Raw genomic sequence first — 25,163 nt, 5'->3', positions numbered from 1 at the left:
CTCCACTATCCACCATTGTAAAGGGGCTCTTCTCTGCTATCCACCATTTTAACGGGACTCTTCTCCACTGTCATCCAATGTAAGGGGGCTTTTCTCCACTATCCACCATTGTAAGGGGGCTGTTCTCTGCTATCCACCACCATAGGAGGGCTCTTATCCACTATGCACCTTTGTAAGGGGGCTCCTTTCCATCATCCACTTTTGTAAGGGGGCTCCTTTCCATCATCCACCATTGTAAGGGGGATCTTCTCCAATAACCACCATCATAAAGGGGCTCTTCTCTACTATCCACCATTGTAAGGGGGCTCCTCTCCATCATCCACCATTGTGAGGGGGCTCTTCACTGACCACCACTGTAAGGGGGCTCTTCTCCACTGACCACCACTGTAAGGGGGCAGGTGCTGCTACTTAATTCCAGTGTAAGAGTTCGCTTCTCCACTAACCGCCAATGCAAGGGGAAGATGCTGCCACTTACAGCCAATGTAAAGGAGCAGATTCTGCTACTTATCGTCAGTGTATAATGGTGCTTCTCTCACTATCCACCAATGTAAGGGGGCAGATGCTGTCTGTGACGGGAGTCACTTTGGGTGGGGGACCCATGGAACACAGCTCACTTTGGAGAGGTGGGGAGACCCCTGTCTCAGCTCCCCAAATCCCTCTTATGTGTAAGTCACCCTGTGCCTGTTAGGGGTGCAGGGTGGAATGTCCTGATATTGTGTAGACATGTATAGGTGGGGTGGGGGGTTGTTCATTGTTCAATGCCATGTGGTTGTATTCCATTGTTCTATTGTGTGTCTTGCTTGGGAGCAAACTATTATAGGATGTATGTGTTTGTGTATTGGCTTGGTGGGGGGTGTCTGCTGATATATCTCTTGTTGCTAGATGTGGTTTGCCCCGCCCTGTGTCCTTATGCAGGGAAGGGGGAATTGTTCCCTTAAATGTATATATCTTGTATCTGTGTTAAAATAAAGTAGTCTATTTCCTGGTTTTACTTCAAGAGTGGTGTCCGTGGTCTGTGTTCGGACAGGGAAGCGGGAGTCTAACGGAAATACCCTAGTGCAGTCGGGGGCCGGTTCCATTACACTGTCTGCTTACGGCGAATGTGAAGGAGCATTTCTCCAATGATCACCAATGTAAGGGGGCAGATGCTGCTACTTACCACCTGTGTAAAGAGGGGTACTTCTCCACTGACCACCAATGTAAGGGAGAACATGCTGCTACTTATTGTCAAAGTAAAGGGGTGCTTCTCCACTTTTAACCAGTATAAGGGGGCAGATGCTGCTACTTACCACCTGTGTAAAGAGGGGTACTTCTCCACTGACCACCAATGTAAGGGAGAACATGCTGCTACTTATCGTCAAAGTAAAGGGTTGCTTCTCCACTTTTAACCAGTATAAGGGGGCAGATGCTGCTACTTACCACCCAAGTAAAGGGGTGATTCTTTGCTGAACACAAATGTAAGAGGACAAATGCTGATACTTAGCTCCAGTGTAAGAGGTTGCTTCTCCACTGACCACCAATGTAAAGGACAGATACTGGCTGCTTACAGTCAATGTAAGGGAGTATTTCTCCACTGACCACCAATGTAAGGGGGAAGATGCTGCTACGTATAACCATGTACAGGGCGATACTTCTCCAACATCCACCAATGCAAGGGGCTGATGATGCTATTGACCACCAATGTACAGGGGCACTTCTCCATTGACCACCAATGTAAGGGGGAAGATGCTGCTACGTATACCCTTGTACAGGGGAATACTTCTCAACCATCCACCAATACAAGGGGCTGATGATGCTACTGACCACCAATGTACAGGGGCACTTCTCCATTGACCACCAATGTAAGGGGGAAGATGCTGCTACGTATACCCTTGTACAGGGGAATACTTCTCCACCATCCACCAATACAAGGGGCTGATGATGCTACTGACCACCAATGTACAGGGGCACTTCTCCATTGACCACCAATGTAAGGGGGAAGATGCTGCTACGTATACCCTTGTACAGGGGAATACTTCTCCACCATTCACCAATGTAAGGGGCTGATGCTGCTACTGTTCACCAAAGTAAAGGGGCACTTCTCCATTGACCACCAATGTAAGGGGACAGACGCTACTACTTACAGCCAAAATAAATGGGTGTTTCTCCACTATCCACCAGTGTAAGGGGCAGGATGCTGCTACTTATCACCCATTTAAAGGGGTACGTCTCCACTGACCACCAATGTAAATGGCCACGTCTCCACTATCCACCAGAGTAAGGGGGAGGATGTTGCTACTTACCACCCATTTAAAGGGATACTTCTCCACTGACCACCAATGAAAATGGGCGCTTCTCCAATATCCACCAGTGCTTTAATAAAGAAAGCATGCCTTCCATACAGTGGTGTACAGCAAGAGGAGCTCCCTGTAAAATGGCCATGGGCTCTTCATGAGTTGGTCGTTGCGCCATCTAATGGCCAGCTAAAGAAGTGCACACAGCAGGCTGACAACACTGGTGCTAATTCAGAGGAAGGGGCTTGGCAAGGACCCCAAGTAAGATATATAACAAATTAATTCATATTAATAATACAAATTATTGATTAGATTAATAGAGAGAATATTACATCCAGCTGTGAGGTAATGTCATCTGTCCCAAACCCATGCAGGTTGGTGGGCTGATGTATTTCGGGGGAGATACCTCTTCCTAAGAGCCCAGAGGAAGGGGTACATTCCCTGAAACGCATCAACCTACCAACCTACATGTGTTTGGGTCAGATGATATCGCCCATGGCTGTTTGTGATTTCTATCATGGTTACTTTTATTTTTAAGTTTTTTTTTGGTTTATGCTTGTTATTAATCCCCTTCGCACTGACGTCACACAAATATGCGACGTCACAGAACTGGGCTTTTTTCCATGGTGCCGCATATTTGCGTACCTGTCTTTGTGCTTGGAGCACGCTGTGCGGCGCGCTCCCAGCACAAAGACCGGGGTGTCACTGAGAGCCCCGGATTCTGTTCTAGCGATCGGGACCCAGGACTCCCGATTCCGGGTCACATGATCGCAGTGATTGCCTCTGATTGGCTATCACAGTGATCAGTCACTGTATAGGCCGGCCCCCTTGAGTTTTTTTTTCTCTCAATGAATGGAGGAAAGAGATACATTGCATCTCTCTAACTTCTGGCATAGAGGGGAAAAAAAATGTTTGCAAAAAAAAAAAGAAAAGAGAAAAAACATATCCATCTATCCAGTCGTATCCCACCCTTGGCGATTGCACGGACCGTCACTTGTAAGCAACTTTTTCCATGAATTCTCTTAGTAATTATTCTTACAGGATAGGTTGCCAGGTCTTTCCCCAACCCCCACCATGCAGGAGATCCCACATGGCCAGGGATGAAACTAGGACAATTTTAGACAGGAGCCAATTAACCTACCAGCATATCTTTGGGAGGAAAGGAGTACCCGGAAACCCACGCGAACACAGGGAGAACATGCAAACTCCATGCAGAAGGCACCATGGTCGGGAATCGAACCCATGACCCAATTACTGCAAGGCAGAAGTGCTAACCACTAAGCCACTGTGCTGCCCATCAAAAAAAATATAAATAAATAAATAAATATTAAAAAATAACATTAAAAAAAATCAAGAAAAAATACCTAGATCGAGGTTTGATCTAGTTCAGTGTCAGGATAAGTGTTTGGGTCAAAGGTCAAGATCAAAAGGTCAGGGTCAAAGGTCAGGATTTTTTTTTTTTTTTAATTGCTATCAGTGTCAGTGAGTGTCAGTGTGTTTTAGGTAAAAAAAAATAACAAAAAACAAAATGCGCACTATTGTTTCTACGGGTACAAACAACAAATGACACACATATGGTATCGCTGCGATCGTCAAGAGCTGGAAAATTAATTTTGGGTTGTTCTTTGGTGGTAGGTTATGGTAGTAACAAGAAACACACAGCTAAATTTTAAAAAACAATTTTTTTTTTGTTTACTATTTTGGGCTAGTTTTCCTTTGATAATAAAAAAAAAATCAGATATCCATTACCATTTACCACCCAATGAAAGCCCAATTTGTCCTGAAAAAAATGCAGTATAATCCACCCGGATGTACAAAGTAGTTGTGATGATGTGGACGGTTTTACTAACACGGGTCAACGTTGCAAAATTGTGCTTAGGCATTTACATTTGTTTTACCTTTTAGGCGTGAAGGGGTGACAGTGGTTTTGGCGATGCACTGGGCGTTTTTGCCCGCCTGTTGTGTTTGTACAGTATTTAATTATACAATTGTTTTAAATAATATTGTGTCGGCTGATATTTTGTTGTTGTGTTTGGTTTGTTCTCTGCGGTTAGTTTTTTGGATGGAGCGATCCATAAAAACTGCAAACAATCTGCGTTCCCGTATTATCCGGTTGGATTGGGTCGGATTGGGTGTGTTTGGTGCGGGGCGCATCAGACATTCTGCTCTTCCTTATCCCTAGAATATTCATCTGGTTGCCTTCTAACAGAGGACTTGGTCTAATGGCTAATTAATTAGAGTTTAATTACGGTTATTAATATTGCGTTGTATAATATAATCACCTTGTAAAAATTGTAATTAGTTGTTCCGTCACTGACCTGTAATCAGAAGATTTTTATTTATTGAGATAATGTTTTAATACCCCGAAGGAAGCCATTAACTGCGGCAACAAGAACATACGTTTCTAAAATAATCTGCTTGCCTGAACGTGGACAAGAACCGGAATAGCAATAGGCTGTATGTTAAGGCACAACTCCAGGCTTTTTTTCTTCAAGTCCCCTCCTGGATGAAAAAAAATGTAAAAAAATACAAAATATTCTGGCGTTGCCATGCAAGTCCTCCTGCATTGAACCTTTTTTGGATTGAATTTTCTTCAAACCTCCTCTTGGATGAAAAAAAAAAAAAAATACGAAATATTCTGGCATTGCCACACAAGTCCTCCTGCATTGAACATTTGTTGAATTGAATTTTCTTCACATCTCCTCCTGGATGAAAAAAAAAAATATACAAAATATTCTGGTGTTGCCATGCAAGTCCTCCTGCGTTGAACCTTTGTTGGATTGAATTTTCTTCAAACCTCCTGCATGAAAAAAAAAATAATACAAAATATTCTGGCATTGCCATGGAAGTCCTCCTGCATTGAACCTTTGTTGGATTGAATTTTCTTCAAACCTCCTCCTGGATGAAAAAAAAAAAATTCAAAATATTCTGGCATTGCAACGCAAGTCCTCCTGCATTGAACCTTTTTTGGATTTAATTTTCTTTAAACCTCCTCTTGGATGAAAAAAAAAAAAAAAATACGAAATATTCTGGCATTGCCACACAAGTCCTCCTGCATTGAACCTTTGTTGGATTGAATTTTCTTCACATCTCCTCCTGGATGAAAAAAAAATATATACAAAATATTCCTGCGTTGCCACGCAAGTCCTCCTGCCTTGAACATTTGTTGGATTGAATTTTCTTCAAACCTTCTCCTGGATGAAAAAAAAAATACAAAATATTCCGGTGTTGCCATGCAAGTCCTCCTGCATTGAACCTTTGTTGGATTGAATTTTATTCAAACCTCCTGCATGAAAAAAAAAATAATACAAAATATTCTGGCATTGCCATGCAAGTCCTCCTGCATTGAACCTTTGTTGGATTGAATTTTCTTCAAACCTCCTCCTGGATGAAAAAAAAAAAATTAAAAATATTCTGGCATTGCAACGCAAGTCCTCCTGCATTGAACCTTTGTTGGATTCAATTTTCTTCAAACCTCCTGGATGAAAAAAAAACAAAACAAAATATTCTGGCATTGCCATGCAATTCCTCCTGCATTGAACCTTTGTTGGACTGAATTTTCTTCAAACCTTCTCCTGGATGAAAAAAAAAATACAAAATATTCTGGCGTTGCCACGCAAGTCCTCCTGCATTGAACCTTTGTTGGATTGAATGACACTTCCTGTGAGCCCAGGGTGTCAAGGATTACATAGTTAGTCTGGCTGAAAAAGGACAAAAGTCCATCCAGTTCAACCATTAACCACATGCCGCCCAGCCACTGTAGAAATACGGCGGCAGGGCAGCACAGCTGGGCAAAACCACGTTTTAAAACGTGTGTTTTCAAAACAGGTAGGGGGCGCGCGCGAGGCGCACCACCGCCCTACCTGTCCCGCTGATCACGGCCACAGATGTCAGTCGCCGGGTCACAGCCGGACGTTACCGGCTGTGTCCCGCCGATTAGCAGCAATCACTGACAGAGAGCACAGCTGCAGTAGCTCTGCTTTCTGTCAGTTTCCTGACAACTCCTGACATGCTGAGCCAGAGAGAAGAGTTTATCTCTCCCGATCAGCTTGTCCCCCATGCAGTACACACCCCGCCCCCTAGTAAAACACTCCCCTCACACAGTTAACCCTTTCACTGCATAATAAAGTTAACCCCTTCCTCCCCAGTGCCATTAGTACAGTGTCAGTGTTTTTTTTTTGCATTGATCACTGTATTGGTGTCACTGGGGATGTCAGTGACCCCAAGTCAGTTCCCCCCAGTGTCAGAATGTCCGCCGCAGTCCCGCAGTCCCCCATAAGTCGCTGATCGCCGCCATAAGTCGCTGATCGCCGCCATTACTAGTATAAAAAAAAAATTTAAATCCCAGTATCTTTCCCGCCATTTGTAAAAGCTATAACTTTCATGTAAACCAATTAATTTACACATATTGGGTTTTTTTTAGCAAAGACATGTCGCAGAATGCATTTTGGCAGAAATTTATGACTAAATTTGATTTTTACATTTTTTTTTACTGGACATGTTTTATAGCAAAAAGTCCAAAATATTGTTTTTTTTCCTCAAAATTGTCAGACTTTTTTTTTTATAGCGCAAAAAATAAAAAACGCACAGGGGATTAAAAAACCACCGAAAGAAAGCTCAATTTGTGGGAAAAAAGGATGTAAATTTCATTTATGTACCGTATTGCATGACCGCGCAATTGTCCGTTAAACTAGCGCAGCGCTGTATAGCAAACAAATGGCGTAAATTGCAGTATCGATACCATAGTTTGTAGACGCTATAACTTCACACAAAGCAATCAATATACACTTATTGGGATTTTTTTTACCAAAAACATGGAGCAGAATACATTTTGGCCTAAATTTATAACCAACTTTGAGTTTACTATATATTTTTTATAGCTGAAAGCAAAAAATATTGTTTTTCTTCAAAATTTTTGGTCTTTTTTGTTTATAGCGTGAAAAATAAAAAGCGCACAGGTGATCAAATACCACCGAAAGAAAGCTCTATTTGTGTGAAAAAAAGGACGTAAATTTCGTTTGGGTGCAGCATTGCATGACCGCGCAATTATCAGTTGAATTAGTGCAGCGCCGAGTAGCAAAAAGAGGCGTGGTCATTAAGGGGGGTAAATCCTCAGGAGGGCAAGTGGTTAAAAAAAAAAAAAAGTTATAATCCTACACCCACAGCTGATCCAGAGGAAGGCAAAAAAAACAGCAAAGAATGATCCAATTTGCTCCTGCAGGGAAAAAAATTCCTTCCTGATCCCCCGAGAGGCAATCAGATATTCCCTGGATCAACTTTCCCTATAAATGTTATATCCAGTTATATTCTGTGTATCCAAGAAACAATCCAGGACTTTCCTACAGCAATCCACTGAGCTGGCCACAACCAACTCTTCAGGGAGTCTATAAAGATGGAAGAAACACAAGACTCCAGCCTAAGCTACAAATGTAGCAACTAAAATATCATTTTTATTAGACATGTGTGATTAGTTTCATTACAGATCAAAATTCGGATGACATGATGCGATCATTTGGGCCTTTTGGTAATGTTTGAAGCATCCAAAATAACGTAACGTCATAAAGAACGATCCAAATTGATTTGTATCCTTTTTTGGTATTTGATGAGAGCGGCGTGGTAGTCTTTGGCTTTCGGATAATCAGCTGATTCTTTTTGCATTAACATTTCTCATTATTATAAAAAATGCTCTACATATAAAATGGAATCATATTGCAATAAGTACCCCATATGGGAGAAAAATATATTTGAAAATCTGAAGAATATATTAAAAAAATATATATATATATTTTAAAAAATATATATTTTTAATTATATTCTTCAGATTTATTTTAACATATAAAAAAAGTAATTTTAACATATATTTTTACATATATTTGTAAATGCATTCCAAAAACGAAGATTTGTAGTTTCGAAGACATACATTATAATTGAAATTGTATTTTTGTAAAATGTATTTTTTTTAAATATTTTTCATATACTTTGTAATAAAAAATGCATTTCAACATGATATATATATATATGTATATATATATATATATATATACCCTGTTCCAAATTATTATGCAAATTCTATTTAAGTGTCACAAAGATGAAATATTTAGTTTTTCAGTGTAACTCATGGATGGCATTGTGTGTCAGGGCTCTTTTGATCACTGAAAACAATCTGGGACACCTGTGATAATTAGATTGGCCGGTGAGCCCAATTTAAGGAAAAACTACTAAAGGACGGCGTTCCACATTATTAAGCAGAGCGCCATTTTCAAGCAATATGGGGAAGAAAAAGGATCTCTCTGCTGCCGAAAAGAGTGAAATAGTTCGATGCCTTGGACGAGGGATGAAAACATTCGATATTTCATGAAAACTTCAGCGTGATCATCGCACTATGAAGAGATTTGTGGCTGATTCAGAGCACAGACGGGTTGGTGCAGATAAAGGCACATTGAGGAAGATTTCTGCCAGATCCATGCATCGGATCAAGAGAGCAGCTGCTAAAATACCATTACATAGCAGCAAACAGATATTTGAAGCTGCTGGTGCCTCTGGAGTCCCACGGACATCAAGGTGTAGAGTCCTCCAGAGTCTTGCAACTGTGCATAAACCTTCTATTCAGCCACCAATAACCAATGCTCACAAGCAGAAACGGCTGCATTGGGCAGAAAAATACATGAAGACTAATTTTCAAACAGTCCTGTTCACTGATGAGTGCCGTGCAACCCTGGATGGTCCAGATGGATGGAGTAGTGGATGGTTGGTGGACGGCCACCCTGTTCCAACAAGGCTGCGACGTCAGCAAGGCGGTGGTGGAGTCATGTTTTGGACCGGAATTATGGGAATAGAGCTGGTCGGCCCCCTTAGGGTCCCAGAAGGTGTAAAGATGACCTCTGCAAAGTATGTGGAGTTTATGACTGACCACTTTCTTCCCTGGTACAGAAGGAAGAACTATGCTTTCTGTAATAAAATCATCTTCATTCATGACAATGCACCATCTCATGCTGCAAAGAATACCTCTGCATCAATGGCTGCTATGGGGATAAAAGGAGAGAAAGTCATGGTGTGGCCTCCATCCTCTCCTGACCTCAATCCTATTGAGAACCTTTGGAGCATCCTCAAGCAAAAGATCTATGAGGGTGGGAGGCAGTTTACATCCAAACAGCAGCTCTGGGAGGCTATTCTGACATCTTGCAAACAAATTCCAGCAGAAACTGTCCAAAAACTCCCAAGTTCAATGGATGCAAGACTTGTGATCTGCTATCAGATAAGGAGTCCTATGTTACAATGTAACGTGACCGCTTCAAATGTTTACAAAGTTACAATGTTGTTAAAAGTTTGATTGAAATAGCTTTTGATTTCAGTAAATATGCTGCAAACACAACAAATGACAATTTTCAGTTCTTTACGACCTATAAAGTGTTTTGAAACTTCCTGTGTGGAATAATTTGGAACAAAAATCCTGTTATCATTAGGAGGTTTGTTCAATAAAATGTGAATTGTACTCTTCTAGTTGTAACCTGAGAATTCTGCCGACTGTTATTTACATCAATTATTTAGGGAAATGAGAAAAATATCATTTGCAGAATAATTTGGAACACGGTGTGTATATATATATATATATATATATATATATATATTTATTTATTTATTGAAATATATTGAATATGGCCCTAATTGTACCATTTCCGATTTTTTTTAACATATAAAAAAGTCATTTTAACATATATTATTACATATATTTGTAAATGCATACCAAAAATGTAGATTTTTATTTTTAAAGACAGTTTAATTGAAATTGTATTGTATTATTGTAAAATGTATTTTTTTTAATATTTTTAATATGTTTTGTAATAAAAACGCATTTCAAAATGCAATATATATATATATATATATATATATATATATATATATATATATTTATTTATTTATTTGAATATATTTTTGAAATATATTGAATATGGCCAAAATTGTACAATTTCAAATATATGGCAATATATTTGGGAAGAATATTTTTAAAATATATTTTTCTTCCATGTGGGACAGAGTAGGGGATAAAAGTGGAATAAGATGATTCCTACTTGTTGTGTTTGGGTTGATGGAGGTGGATCCAACAGAATCTCTGAATTAGAACATAAAGAATGAATGCAAACGTAATTTTGTTTGATTCGTTCGTTTCGGATGCACACGACTCCAGTCAATATCTTCCAGTGAGCTCATTCCATTTCTCTTTGTGGGTGGAGCTAGCAGGGATGACTCCGAGTGCAAATAACGACTTAACACGTTAAAACAGGTATAGCCACTCTTCCAAAATAACTTCTGAAAATACAAATCGATTCAGAACAGCAGATATAAGAAACAAATTCTGAAAAATGAATCATTCAAACATAATGAATATGATGAAACAAAATAATTCACTTAACAAATGAATCCAAAATGAAACAAATGTTTCTGTTCTGCACATCTGTAATTTTTTTTTTTTGTAGTTTTTATTTGTATTTTTTATATATATTTATGTTTAATTTATTATCGCATTTATTATGCTCTCTCTGTGTATATACACTATATTGCCACCAGTATTGGGCCAACGGCCTTTCCACGAACATGAAGTTTAATGACCCCCCCAGTCTTGGTCCGTAGGGTTCAATATTGGGTTGGCCCCGCCCTTTGCAGCTATAACAGCTTCAACTCTTCTGGGAAGGCCGTCCACAAGGTTTTGGAGGGTGTCTATGGGAAGGTTGGACCATTCTTCCAGAAGCACATTTGTCAGGTCAGGCACTGATGTCGGGGGAGGAGGCCTGGCTCGCAGTCTCTGCTCTAATTCATCCCAAAGGTGTTCTATGGGGTTGAGGTCAGGACTCTGTGCAGGACAGTCAAGTTCCTCCACCCCAAACTGGCTCCTCCATGTCTTTTATGGGCCTTTGCTTTGTGCACTGGTGCTCAGTCATGTTGGAACAGGAAGAGGCCATCCCTAAACTCTTCCCACAAAGTTGGGAACATGAAATTGTCCAAAATGTCTTGGTATGCTGACACCTTAAGCGTTCCCTTCACTGGAACTAGGGGGCCAAGCCCAACCCCTGAAAAACAACCCCACACCATAATCCCCCTCCACCAAACTTCACACTTGGCACAATGCAGTCAGGCAAGTACCGTCCTCCTGGCCACCGCCAAACCCAGACACGTCCATCGGATTGCCAAACAGAGAAGTGTGATTGGTCACTCCAGAGAACACGTCTCCACTGCTCTAGAGTCCAGTGGTGGCGTGCTTTACACCACAGCATCCGACGCTTTGCATTGCACTTGGTGATGTAAGGATTGGATGCAGCTGCTCGGCCATGGAAACCCATTCCATGAAGCTCTCTACACACTGTTGTTGGGCTCATCTGAAGGCCACACCACGTTTGGAGGTCTTTAGCTATTGACTCTGCAGACAGTTGGCGACTTCTGTGCACTGTGCGCTTCAGCATGCGCTGACCCCGCTCTGTCATGTGACGTGGCCTACCACTTGGTGGCTGAGTTGCTGTTGTTCCCAGTTGCTTCCACTTTGTTATAATCCCACTAACAGTTGAGCGTGGAATATTTAGTAGCCAGGAAATGTCACGGATGGACTTATTGCACAGGTGACCACCTATCACGGGACCACGCTTGGAGTCACTGAGCTCCTGAGAGCGACCCATTCTTTCACCAATGTTTGTAGAAGCAGTCTGCATGCCTAGGGGCTTGATTGTATACACCTGTGTCCATGGAGGGGATTGGAACACCTGAATCACATGATTTGGAGGGCTACATGCAGAATCCCATCTCTGAACACACAACACATTGATTTTGAACGTGGTATGGTTGTTGACGCCAGATGGGCTGGTCTGAGTATTTAAAAAATTGTTGATCTAATGGAATTTGCACTAAAAAAGTTCGATGTGAGCTTTGTTGGGGACACAATAAACATCAAGAAAGTTCTCCAGTTCTGTTCAGACTCATCCCAGCATGTCCTCAGATATTCTGACTCCACTGCTTCTGTGATGCATCGTCTCAAGTCATTCAGGTTCCGTGGCATGAGTGGAACATACACCTTGGTGCTCCCCCACAGAAAGAAGTCATACGGTGTTGGGTCTGGTGACCAGAGTGACATCGGTGAATCGTTCTTTCTTGCACAGCCGATCCGACATTCTGGTAAAGTGTCATTCAAGTATCAGCGAACATCGAAGTAGAAATGAGAAGCACCATCCTGCTGAAAGACGAGGTTGTAGGTCCTTCCCATGCCATAGGTCCCCTATGTGATGAAAAATAAATTTTAGTGAGAAAAAATTTTTTAAAAAGTGTAAAAAAAAAAATAAAAAAAATTGTAAAAAATTTAACTCAAGCAAAAAAATTATTATTTCTTGCACATTTTATATCGGGTTATTAATTGCACTTTATCTATTCATATCATCAGTTATATCACTAATTGCGCTTGATGCATTTACATGCTTTGCCATTTTTTATTTTAAAAAATAAAATCTTTTTTTTGCACATTTTAGAATGTTTGATGCATTTACATGTGCTTTTTTATTGCACATTTATATTGGATTATACACATTTTAGTTGCACTATACTTTTTCTATTTTTTTCAGGTACTTATATAGTGCTGTCAATTTATGTAGTACTTTACATACAGGTGAAACTCGAAAAATGAGAATATGGTGCAAAAGTTCATTTATTTCAGTAATGCAACTTAAAAGGTGAAACTAATATATGAGACTCATTACATGCAAAGCAAGATAGTTCAAGCCGTGATTTGTCATCATTGTGATGATTATGGCTTACAGCTCATGAAAACCCCAAATCCACAATCTCAGAAAATGAGAATATTCCATGCAATCAATAAAACACGGATTGTACATAGAACAATATCGGACCTCTGAAAAGTAGAAGCTGCATATGTACTCAGGACTTGGTTTGGGCCCCTTTTGCAGCAATTACTGCCTCAATGCGGCCTGGCATGGAAGCTATCAGCCTGTGGCACTGCTGAGGTGTTATGGAAGACCAGGATGCTTCAATAGCGGCCTTCAGCTCTTCTGCATTGTTCGGTCTCATGTCTCTCATCTTTCTCTTGGCAATGCCCCATAGATTCTCTATGGGGTTCAGGTCAGGTGAGTTTGCTGGCCAATCAAGCACAGTAATCCCACGGTCATTGAACCAGGTTTTGGTGCTTTTGGCAGTGTGGGAGGTGCCAAGTCCTGCTGGAAAATGAAGTCAGCATCCCCATAAAATCTCCTGGTAGACGGCTGTGTTGACCCTGGACTTAATGAAGCACAGTGGACCAACACCAGCAGATGACATGGCTCCCCAAATCAACACAGACTGTGGAAACTTCACACTGGACTTCAAGCATCTTGCAGTGTGTGCCTCTCCATTCTTCCTCCATACTCGGGGTCCTTGGGCCTCTCCATTCTTCCTCCATACTCTGGGTCCTTGGGCCTCTCCATTCTTCCTCCATACTCGGGGTCCTTGTGCCTCTCCATTCTTCCTCCATACTCGGGGTCCTTGTGCCTCTCCATTCTTCCTCCATACTCGGGGTCCTTGGGCCTCTCCATTCTTCCTCCATACTCGGGGTCCTTGGGCCCTCCATTCTTCCTCCATACTCGGGGTCCTTGTGCCTCTCCATTCTTCCTCCATACTCGGGGTCCTTGATTTCCAAATGAGATGTAAAAGTTGCTCTCATCAGAAAAGAGGACTTTGGACCACTGAGCAACAGACCAGGTCTGTTTTTCTTTAGCCCAGGTAAGACGCTTCCGATGTTGTTTGTTGTTCAGGAGCGGCTTGACAAGAGGAATACGACATTTGAAGCCCATGTCCAGGATCCGTCTGTGTGTGGTGGCTCTTGATGCACTGACTCCAGCCTCAGTCCACTCCTTGTGAAAGTCCCCAACACTTTTGAATGGCCTTTTCCTGACAATCTTCTCCAGGCTGCGGTCATCCCTGCTGCTTGTGCACCTTCTTCTTCCACACTTTTCCCTTCCACATAACTTTCTATTAATGTGCTTTGATACAGCACTTTGGGAACATCCAACTTCTTTTGCAATTACCTTATGGAGGGTGTCAATGATGGTGTCAGGTCAGCAGTCTTTCCCATGATTGTGATTCCTACTGAACCAGACTGAGAGACCATTTAAAGGCTCAGGAACCCTTTGCAAGTGTTATGGCTTAATTATCTGATTAGAGTGGGACACTTTGAGCCGAGAATATTCCACCTTTTCACAATATTCTCATTTTCTGAGATTGTGGATTTGGGGTTTTCATGAGCTGTAAGCCATAATCATCACAATGATGACAAATCACGGCTTGAACTATCTTGCTTTGCATGTAATGAGTCTGTCAGGAATGGACTCACCATTAGTGGTGGGACTCATATGCCGTGTGGGCTGCAGTACCAGGGCTGGCCAGCGGGTGCTCTCAGCAACCAGAAGCTCACTCCTGCAATCAGCCATCAACTGAGGCTGATTGCAGGAGGTGTATTTAAGGAATGGCCAGACCTGCAGTCAGTGCCTTGGTGTATGTTTCCCATGAGCCCTTGTACCTGCATCCTGTCTGCTTCCTGCCTGATCCTGACTCTGAACAAACTCCGCCTGTCCTGACCTCGGCTATTCCTGACCACTCTTCCGCTCGCTCCTGGTACCCTGTTTGCCACCGACCCGGCCTGCCTGACTAAATTTGATTTGTATATATGGTTATCTGTTGGAGGTTGGGTTGTTTGCACTGTGTTATGTTTACCTTGCACTGCGTTTGTGTTGTTTAGTCTTAATAAATTGTCTTATTTACACTATATCTGAAGCCTGCGTTTCCCTGTGTCAGTCCACACACCTCTGGTCATACCCAGAGCCCTGACAGTCTATCTCATATATTAGTTTCACCTTTTAAGTTGCATTACTGAAATAAATGAACTTTTGCACTATATTCTAATTATTTGAGCTTCACCTGTATATATTGTACATTCACATCAGTCCCTAACCCTCAAGGGGTGTACAATCTAAGGTCCCTAACTCACATTCATACATACACATACTAGGGACAATTTAGACAGGAGCCAATTCACCTACCAGCATGTCTTTGGAGAGTGGGAGGAAACCCACACACTCACAGGGAGAACATGCAAACTCCAGGCAGGTGGTGCCATGGTATTTGAACCAGTGATGCGAATATTGTCAGGTGGAAGTGCTAACCATTAAGCCACTATACTGCCCATTGAGTTTCATTGATGTCCAAACACACAACAGTGAGGAGCTGCAACATTATATATACATATTTGGGTTTCCATCTGTTTAGCAGGTTCACACTACTGTGTGTCGGGAACGTGCGCAAAAACGCATGCTTTCCTGACAGATGTAGTAACGCACTGCCCTTTAGCTGACGTGCGACGCGTTTTTGGAAAAGGGTCGGTGTCTTCTTTCAAGTGTTTCCAGCGCAGCGACTGCCCTACATGTGACACATGGGAACGCATGGATAAACTGGCCTGAAACATGTTCTGTGTGGATCCGAGGTGAACAATTTGCACATAAACCATGAGGAGTAGGTGGGGATTAGGTGAAGCAAAGGATTTCATAAAATGACCCCCGATTAGCGCATATTGTGCCTTTTTACGGCTAATCAGGTACGAGCGATTGAGACTTCACACAAACACCTCCCAATACATGGGCAGCACAGTGGCTAAATGGTTAGCACTCCCGCCTGGCAGTACTCGGGTCATTAGTTCAAATCCCAACCATGCCACCACCTACTTGGAGTTTGTATTCTCTCCCAGTGCCTGTGCAGGTTTCCTCTAGGTACTGCAGTTTCCTTCAACACTCCAAAGACATGCTGGTAGGCTAATTGTCCCTAGTATGTCCCAAGCCGCTTGCTATGGGGGCATTTGTGCATGCTGGTGCTGTGATGTGATTTTGCATTTCTGGGTAGGGGCCGCGCATGCGCTCTACCCACGCCACCATTGGCAGCTTCAGCTGTCAATCGCCAGGTCCTGGCCAGTGATTCCCCTGCTGGCACCCGGTGATTGCCAAGTATCACTGATGGGGGAGAGGTCTGTATGTAAACAATACAGATCTCTCCTCTGTCAGCTCCTGCACACTGCTTTGTATGGTTCTGCATAGCACAGCCTTACAAAGCAGCATGTTTACATAGTAAAACAGCACACAGTTAACCCTTTGATCTCCCCAGATGTTAACCCCTTCCTGCCCAGTGCCATTAGTACAGTGTCAGTGCTTTTTATTAGCACAGATCACTGTATTGGTGTCACTGGGGATGTCAGTGACACCAAGTCAGTTCCCCCCCCAGTGTCACAATGCCCACCACAGTCCCGCTATAAGTCACTGATCATTACTAGTATTAAAAAAAAAATTTAAATCCCAGTATATATACCGCCATTTGTAAACGCTATAACTTTCAGGTAAACCAATTAATTTAGACGTATTGGGATTTTATTTTTAGCAAAGACATGGAGCAGAATACATTTTGGCCTAAATTTATGATGAAATTTGATTTTTAAAATTTTTTTACTGGACAAGTTTTATAGCAAAAAGTCCAAAATATATATATTTTTTCCAAAATTGTTGGGGTTTTTTTTGTATAGTGCAAAAAAAATAAAAACCAGCACAGGCGATCAAATACCACAGAAAGAAAGCTCTATTCGTGGGATAAGAAGGGCGTAAATTTAATTTGAGTGCAGCGTTGCATGAGTGCGCAATTGTCAGAGTAACAAGTCCGTATCACAAAAAATGGCCTGGTCAGGAGGAGGGGGAATCTCCTCAGGAGGGCGAGGGGTTAAAAAAAAAGGTGAGACAAATAAAATGAATCAAATTCCATCATTTCAGAACACCAAACGCGATCGTCACGGTTATCCATCAGTGGATTATATATTATATTAGTCGGCCTCAGGGGCGGACTGACCATTTGGAAATTCAGGCACTGCCCGAAGGCCCGGGGTCAGTAGGGGGCCCCATGAGATGCCCCTGGTACCTTTTTCATAGGCTTTTTTGAGTTTGGGCAAGGACACAGGGGTCCCATGAACCCCTATTGCCCGGGGGCCCCATGAGTTCTCAGTCCGCCCCTGGTCGGCCTGCCTCCACCACAGAATCTCCCAAAAAGAGCATTTTCTCTCTGCGTGGTCCCGGTGTTGATATGAGAAGTGATCAGTGTGCACAGATGGAGGGTGGCTGACTGTCAAGGCGGAGTATCCGGCAAAATACTCATCTATTGCAGCTGTCTGCGCCTGTCACTGCATGGAGCTCTGCTGCCATCTTGTGACCAATATTTAAAATGACATGGGCCAGTTTATTTTCCACTTTCCTGTGTACATTTTGTGTGTATAGTATATACTGTATTCATAGGGGTCTCCTAGTGTCTCAGTACAAGGGCCACATTGTATAGCTAACAAATATCTGCAGGACAAAGAAGTCAGTTACTTAATTGAAAGAGTTTCTTGTTTATCAGGGATCCCATCAGAGTCCCCATTAGAGTGCTCCCTTACATCAGGGTCTCTATCGGCGTCTCCCTTATATCAGGTTCCCTATAAGAATCTCCCCTTACTTCAGGGTCCCTATCAAAGTCCCCCCTTACATCAGGATCCCTATAAGAATCTCCCCGTACTTCAGGGTCCCTATCAAAGTCCCCCTTTTACTTCAGGGTCCCTATCAAAGTCCCCCCTTACAATAGGGTCCCTGTCAGAGTAGCCCCTTAGATCAGGGTCCCCATTAGAGTGCGCCCTTACATCTGGGTCTCTATTGGAGTCCCCGTTTACATCAGGGTCCCTCTCAGAGTCCACCCTTACATCAGGGTCCCTGTAAGAATCCCCCCTTACATCAGGGTCTATATCAAAGTCCCCCTTTTATTTCAGGGTCCCTATCAGAGTGTCCCCTAACATCAGGATCCCTATCAGAGTAGCCCCTTACATCAGGGTCCCTATCAGAGTCTCCCTTACATCAGGGTCCTTACCAGAGCCCCCCTTACATCAGGGTCCCCATCAGAGTCCCCTTTACATCAGGGTCCCTATCAAAGTCCCCCCTTACATCAGGTTCCCTATATTAATCCCTCCTTACATCAGGGTCTATATCAAAGTCTCCCTTTTACTTCAGGGGCCCTATCAGAGTCCCCCTTACATCAGAGTTCCCATTAGAGTGCTCCCCTATATCAGGGTCTCTATCAGAGTCCCCCCTTACATCAGGGTCCCTATCAGAGTCCCCCTTACATCTGGGTCCCTATCAAAGTCCTCCCTTTCATCAGGGTCCCTATCAAAGTCTTTCTTTACTCCAGGGTCCTTATCAGAGTCTTCCCTTGCTTCTGGGTCCCTATCAGAGTCCCCCTTTACATCATGGTCCCTATCAGAGTACCCCCTTACATCAGGGTCCCTATCAAAGTCCCCCCTTTCATCAGGGTCCCTATCAAAGTCTCCCTTTACTCCAGGGTCCCTATCAGAGTCCTCCCTTACTTCTGGGTCCCTATCAGAGTACCCCTTACTTCAGGGTCCCTATCAGAGTCTCCCTCACATCAGGGTCCTTCTCAGGGCCCTCCTTACATCAGGGTCCCTATCAAAGTCCCCCTTACATTAGCATCCCTATCAAAGTCCCCCTTTACTCCAGGGTCCCTATCAGAGTCCTACCTTTCTTCTGGGTCCCTATCAGAGTCCCCCCTTACATCAGGGTCCTTCCTACCTAAAGTTTCCCATCAGGGTGCCCTGTAAATCAGAGCCCTCCTGAGATACCCGACTGACTTAGGGCACCCAGTTGCCACCATCACACATATTTAGTGGCCCTTTCTCCAGCCATTTTCCTGGATACTGGTAGTGGTCATTGGTGGTCCATCCTACTAATTATTGTGGTCTGGTGATCATCTTGATATGCCCAACTATCCTAGGGGCTGCACCCAGTTGGCAACATGACACATATTTGGTTGACTTTGCCCCAACCATTTTGCTGAATGCTGATAGTGGTCATTGATGGTCCATTCTACCTCATGGTGTGGTTTGGTGGTCATCTAGAGATGCCCGGCTGATTTAGGGGCTGCACCCAGTAAGGCACCATGAGATATTTGGTAAACTTCCCCCCAGCCATTTTTCTGAATGCTGGAAGTGGTGGTCCATCCTACCTATGGGTGTGGTCAGGTGATCATCTTGAGATGCCCAGCTGATTTAAGGGTTGCACCCAGTTAGGCATCATTACACATATTCGGTGGACCTTCCTTCAGCCTATTTGCTAGATGCAGGTAGATGTGGTTGGCGGTCCATCCTATCTTGTTCAAACATTTTATTGAATTTCCAAAGCCAAGAAGCAAGCATAGGACAATTCAAATACATGTACAGAAAAAAAGGATAAAGGGGTACAAGTTTCCTTATGGCCAAAGGGGAAATATCGTACAGAAACATGTAATGAAGAACCATGGAGAGACATGAGGGAATATTGCAAAACAAAGGGTGGCAAGACATGGTTAGGCTCTAGACAGGGAGCACTACTCCCAAAAACTACATTAAAAAAATCCATGTAAGGCAATGAGAGAAGGACAGCAGTAAGAAGGAAAGAGGGGGTAAGATTAGGAGAGAGCAAGGGAGAGAACAGAGGAGGGGCTGGAGGGTGTGTGACTTCCAGGAAAGAAGGGGCAATCTTGGGAAGTGGTCCATCCTATCTATTGGTGTGGTCTGGTGATCATCCTAAGATGTCCAACTGACTTAGAGGCTACACCCAGTTGGCATCATGACACATATTTAGTGGACCTTCCCTTAGTCATTTTGTTGGATGCTGGCAGTGGATGTTGGTGGTCCGTTCTACCTATTGGTGTGATCTGGTTATCATCTTGAGATGCCCAGCTGATTTAGGGGCTGCACCCAGTCAGGCACTATAAGAGATATTTGGCAAACTTTCCCCTCAGACATTTTTCTGAATGCTGGTAGTGGTGGTCCATCCTACCTATGGGTGTGGTCAGGTGATCATCTTGAGATGTCCAGCTGACTTAAGGGTTGCTCCCAGTTAGGCATCATTACACATATTTGGTGGACCTTTCTTCAGCCATTTTACTAGATGCTGGTAGATGTCGTTGACGGTCCATTCTATCTATTGGTGTGGTCTGGTGATCATCCTGAGATGTCCAACTGACTTATAGGCTACACCCAGTTGGCATCATGACACATATTTGGTGGACCTTTCTTCAGCCATTTTGCTAGATGCTGGCAGATGTCGTTGATGGTCCATCCTATCTATTGGTGTGGTCTGGTGATCATCCTGAGATGTCCAACTGACTTATAGCCTACACCCAGTTGGCATCATGACACATATTTGGTGGACCTTTCTTCAGCCATTTTGCTAGATGCTGGTAGATGTCGTTGACGGTCCATCCTATCTATTGGTGTGGTCTGGTGATCATCCTGAGATGTCCAACTGACTTATAGGCTACACCCAGTTGGCATCATGACACATATTTGGTAGACCTTTCTTCAGCCATTTTGCTAGATGCTGGTAGATGTTGTTGACGGTCCATTCTATCTATTGGTGTGGTCTGGTGATCATCCTGAGATGTCCAACTGACTTATAGGCTACACCCAGTTGGCATCATGACACATATTGGTGGACCTTTCTTCAGCCATTTTGCTAGATGCTGGTAGATGTCGTTGACGGTCCATCCTATCTATTTGTGTGGTCTGGTGATCATCCTGAGATGTCCAACTGACTTATAGGATACACCCAGTTGGCATCATGACACATATTAAGTGGACCTTCCCTTAGCCATTTTGTTGGATGCTGGAAGTGGATGTTGGTGGTCCGTCCTATCTATTGGTGTGGTCTGTTGATCATCTTGAGATTCCCAAATTGGCTGAGGGGTGGAACACAGTTAGACACCATGACACAATAAAAACCAATATGTAAACTGTGCTTAGCTGAAAATACAGTGATCAAATAAAGAGAGAAAAAGCAGCAATGAGATATTGACATAGTTTAAAAATGCATCAAAAAAGTGTTGCGCTAATTTAAAGATAATCAAGTGCAAAGTAAACAAATATGTGTACATCCAAAACCAAGGTGCCAACAAAAGGACAAAGCAATAAAGTCCAAAGTAAATATGTGACGGTAAATAAAGAGTCAGTCCGAATGATAGCAGAAAAAGTGGAAATATCCCTCAGAAGACCGAATAGGAGTCCTCCACCAGGTAGTAATATGCAAGGCTAAAGCAGGCCATAGACGGGTCGTTTATCGGCCGAATTGTCGGCCGATAAACGAAAAATCGGCCGTTGCCGCCAAGGATGCTGCCACCAATGCTGATGAAAAAATGGGACAAGAAACCAGTTTGACAGAGACGGGAGCACACCATACAATGTGACAGCAATACAAATACATTATGTTTTTATTTGGATACAAATGGATACATTTGTTGCAACCGCAAGACGTTTTCATATAAAATATAATAGCGGACTGGACTTCCAGTTCGTAGGAAGGATTCAGGTGTCTCCCATTCCTATGATCGATTCACTTTAGCAGAATAAAATTTCCTCTTCTAGATGTGATAGTCTGGAGTATCAGAGAGATTGGGGTAAACCAATCAGCCTGACAACGCTCTAAAACTAGGTCTTTAGAATAAAGAACGGAGCCGCCGTTCAGTGACACCTGTACATTCCAGAGCGCAGTACAGAGTACAGAGAGGGCAGGCAAAGGCCAGGACTGGGAATGGTGCACTGAATTAACTGCTTGTGAGGCAGCAACGTCTTCTTTTTCTTCTTTCTTCTTCTTCTTCTTCTTCTCCTTCTTCCTCTTTCTTATTCTTCTTCTTCTTCTTTCTTCTTCTTCTTCTTCTTCTTTCTTCTTCTTCTTCTTCTTCTTCTCCTTCTTCTTCTTCTCCTTCTTCTTCTTCTTCTTCTTCTTTCTTCTACTTCTTCTTCTTTCTTCTACTTCTTCTTCTTCTTCTTCTTCCTTCTTCTTCTTTCTTCTTCTTCTTCTTTCTTCTTCTTCCTTCTTCTTCTTCTTCCTTCTTCTTCTTTCTTCTTCTTCTTTCTTCTTCTTCTTTCTTCTTCTTATTCTTTCTTCTTCTTCTTCTTTCTTCTTCTTTCTTCTTCTTCTTCTTCTTTCTTCTTCTTCTCCTTTCTTCTCCTTCCTTCTTCTTCTCTCTTCTTCTTTCTTCTTCTTTCTTCTTCCGTCTTCTTCCTTCTACTTCCTCTTCTTTCTTCTCCTTCTTCTTCTTCTTCTTCTTCTTCTTTCTTCTTCCTTCTTCTTCTTCTTCTTTCTTCTTCCGTCTTCCTCTTCTTTCTTCTTCCTTCTTCTTCCCCTTCTTTCTTCTTCCTTCTTCTTCCTTCTTCTTCTTCTTTCTTCTTCTTTCTTCTTCTTCTTTCTTCTTCTTCTTTCTTCTTCCTTCTTCTTCTTTCTTCTTCTTCTTCTTCTCTTTCAGAAACTATATATATACATATATATATATATATATTAATATACACAGGGCAGCACGTTGGCTAAATGGTTAGCACTTCCACCTGGCAGCACTAGGGTCGTTGGTTCGAATCCCAACCACAGCACCACCTGCCTGGAGTTTGCATGTTCTCCCTGTGCCTGTGTGGGTTTCCTCTCACACTCCAAGGACATGCTGAGAGGTGAATTGGTTCCTCTCTAAATTGTCCCTAGTATGTGTATGTATGAATGTGAGTTAGGGACCTTAGATTGTACGCCCCTTGAGGGTTAGGGACTGATGTGAATGTACAATATATATGTAAAGCGCTGCGTAAATTGATGGCGATATATAAGTACCTGAAATAAATAAATATACGTGTGTGTGCATTTACAGTAAAAAGAATGCTGGCAACCTTGCAGGTCACAGCTCATGCACATATTTTTTATCGGTAAAACAATCGGCTGATCTGCCCATCATTGCTGGGAAAATCGGCCGATTGTCCAAATCAGCCGCAAATTTTCCAACATGACTGATAAAAAAACTGTGCTAAAACCCCAAAAAACGGCCGACCAATTAACCCACTAACAGTACTATAATCAGCCGATTTTTTTTTGACCGATCTAATTAAAGAAAGGTCATCATGTGCATTTGGTTCAGATTCTGGCAGTGATCTTTAGCAGACAAGGAACATCACAAAGCATGCTTCTAGAGAGTCATCACTCCTAATCCAATCTCAGAAATAAAATCAAGAACTCCACGTAGTAAAAACTACTCAAATAGAACACAGTGTAAGTGCTTTACAAACAGGATGGCTTCCCGTGAACTTCCGGTTTGCGCGATGACGTCACAGTCTGGCTCCGCCCAATATTTGGTGGACCTTCCCCTGAGTACACAGGCTCTAGATTCAAGTGTATACTTCAGTCTCTCATGCAACCTCTTAAATACCCATTGGAAGCCTTTCAACACAAAGCTTTGGTGCTGGCCCCAGTATTGTGTCAGACATTTCCAGCAATAACTTTTGACAGCTATGTAGGCAAGACCAAGAAAACTTTGGTACAACATTGCATTCTTGGGTGACAAACCTCCTGAATAAATTCATGTTACCAAGGGTCTGCTCCCCCCAAGGGAGCCATAGGAGAATCAGTTCACTTTTACATGTACAGTACCTTACCAGGGGCGGACTGACCATTTGGAAACTTGGGCACTGCCCCAGGGCCCGGGGTCAGTAGGGGGCCCCATGAGATGCCCCTGGTACCTTTTTCATAGGCTTTTTTGAGTTTGGTCAAGGACACAGGGGCCCCATGATCCCCTATTGCCCGGGGGCCCCATGAGTTGTCAGTCCGCCCCTGTACCTTACCATGACACTTCACCCCGATTCTTCCTCAGCTGAGCCAGGTACCAGTTCAGGGTAGGCCACCCACGAAATCAGAGATGAGCCCAGTCAATTTTCAATGTTTTACTTGCAGTAAGAAGGCAAACATCGTCATCTTCTTTTGTCCTTTCCCCATTGTTAGTCCTTCACAGGGCACAGGACCCCCCAGGCATTCCCCAGCCTGGGAGCGCCATTTGCTTGAAGAGCTACATGGATCTCCTTCTTATTCCTGCGTGGATTTCTCAATCCTTTGTACAGGAACATATGTAAACATTGTTGTACATTTCTGTATTCATTGTCACCCTCCATCAGACCCCTTCTACCTGTATCCTCTCTTGTGTACCTTCCATCAATAAAAACTTTGTAAAAGAAAAAAAATAAGGAAAGAATTGTATTTTTGATCACAATAAAATCTATTTTCAGATCAAAGGGATGAAACAGCTATTTGAAAAAAAATTATGATCAAACACAGCAGATGTGTCTGGACTTGACTGTTTCACAAATATTCTCCATGAATACATAAGACATGAACCTGAGGAATTTGCATTTTCTGACACCTCAGTGAATGATCCAGGTGATATTCCAGTCTCTATACCTGTATATACCAGGGGCGGACTGACCATTTGGAAACTCGGGCACTGCCCAAGGGCCCGGGGTCAGTAGGGGGCCCCATGAGATTCCCCTGGTACCCTTTTCATAGGCTTTTTTTAGTTTTGGCAAGGACACAGGGGCCCCATGATCCCCTATTGCCCGGGGGCCCCATGAGTTGTCAGTCTGCCCCTGTATGTACCATGAAATAGTTCATTATATAACATCGAACGTATATGTTTGGTCTGCAGCTCAGCATAAATCATCATCTATTTCAGACCGAGGAAAGGCTGGTCGCAAAGTGCTAACATGAATTATGATGTGCGCTGCAAAACACCTTCCCTCAGGATCAGAACTTTTAAACCTGTTGCATACAGTACATAGCAACTGCCCCAGATTTACCAGGACATTCCCACATCATGGCCCTTTGTCCAGTCCATGCTACACTATATTGCCAAAAGTATTGGCCCTGCCCACCAAATCATGTGATTCCTGTGTTCCAATCCCCTCCATGGCCACAGCTGTATACAATCAAGCCCCTAGGCATGCAGACGGCTTCT

At 42.9% G+C, this 25,163-nt stretch overlaps 1 long non-coding RNA gene across 1 annotated transcript in view; it reads right to left on the bottom strand.

Annotated features, from left to right (window-relative positions):
- Positions 1–10,172: 10,172 nt before the first annotated feature.
- The window catches only part of LOC149462244 (uncharacterized), a 33,584-nt gene continuing 18,593 nt past the window's right edge, over positions 10,173–25,163 (bottom strand). Inside the window, exon 2 of the long non-coding RNA XR_016312686.1 lies at positions 10,173–12,531. This is a non-coding gene — a long non-coding RNA (uncharacterized LOC149462244). The remainder of the gene's footprint in view (positions 12,532–25,163) is intronic.

This window comes from Staurois parvus, unplaced genomic scaffold (genome assembly GCF_062004578.1).
Source record: "Staurois parvus isolate SC_StPar_1 unplaced genomic scaffold, SC_StPar_1.0 ptg000179l, whole genome shotgun sequence".
Classification (NCBI taxonomy): Eukaryota; Metazoa; Chordata; class Amphibia; order Anura; family Ranidae; genus Staurois; species Staurois parvus.
Note: the sequence above shows the minus strand (reverse complement) of the source record. Positions and strands in the feature narration are given on the sequence as shown.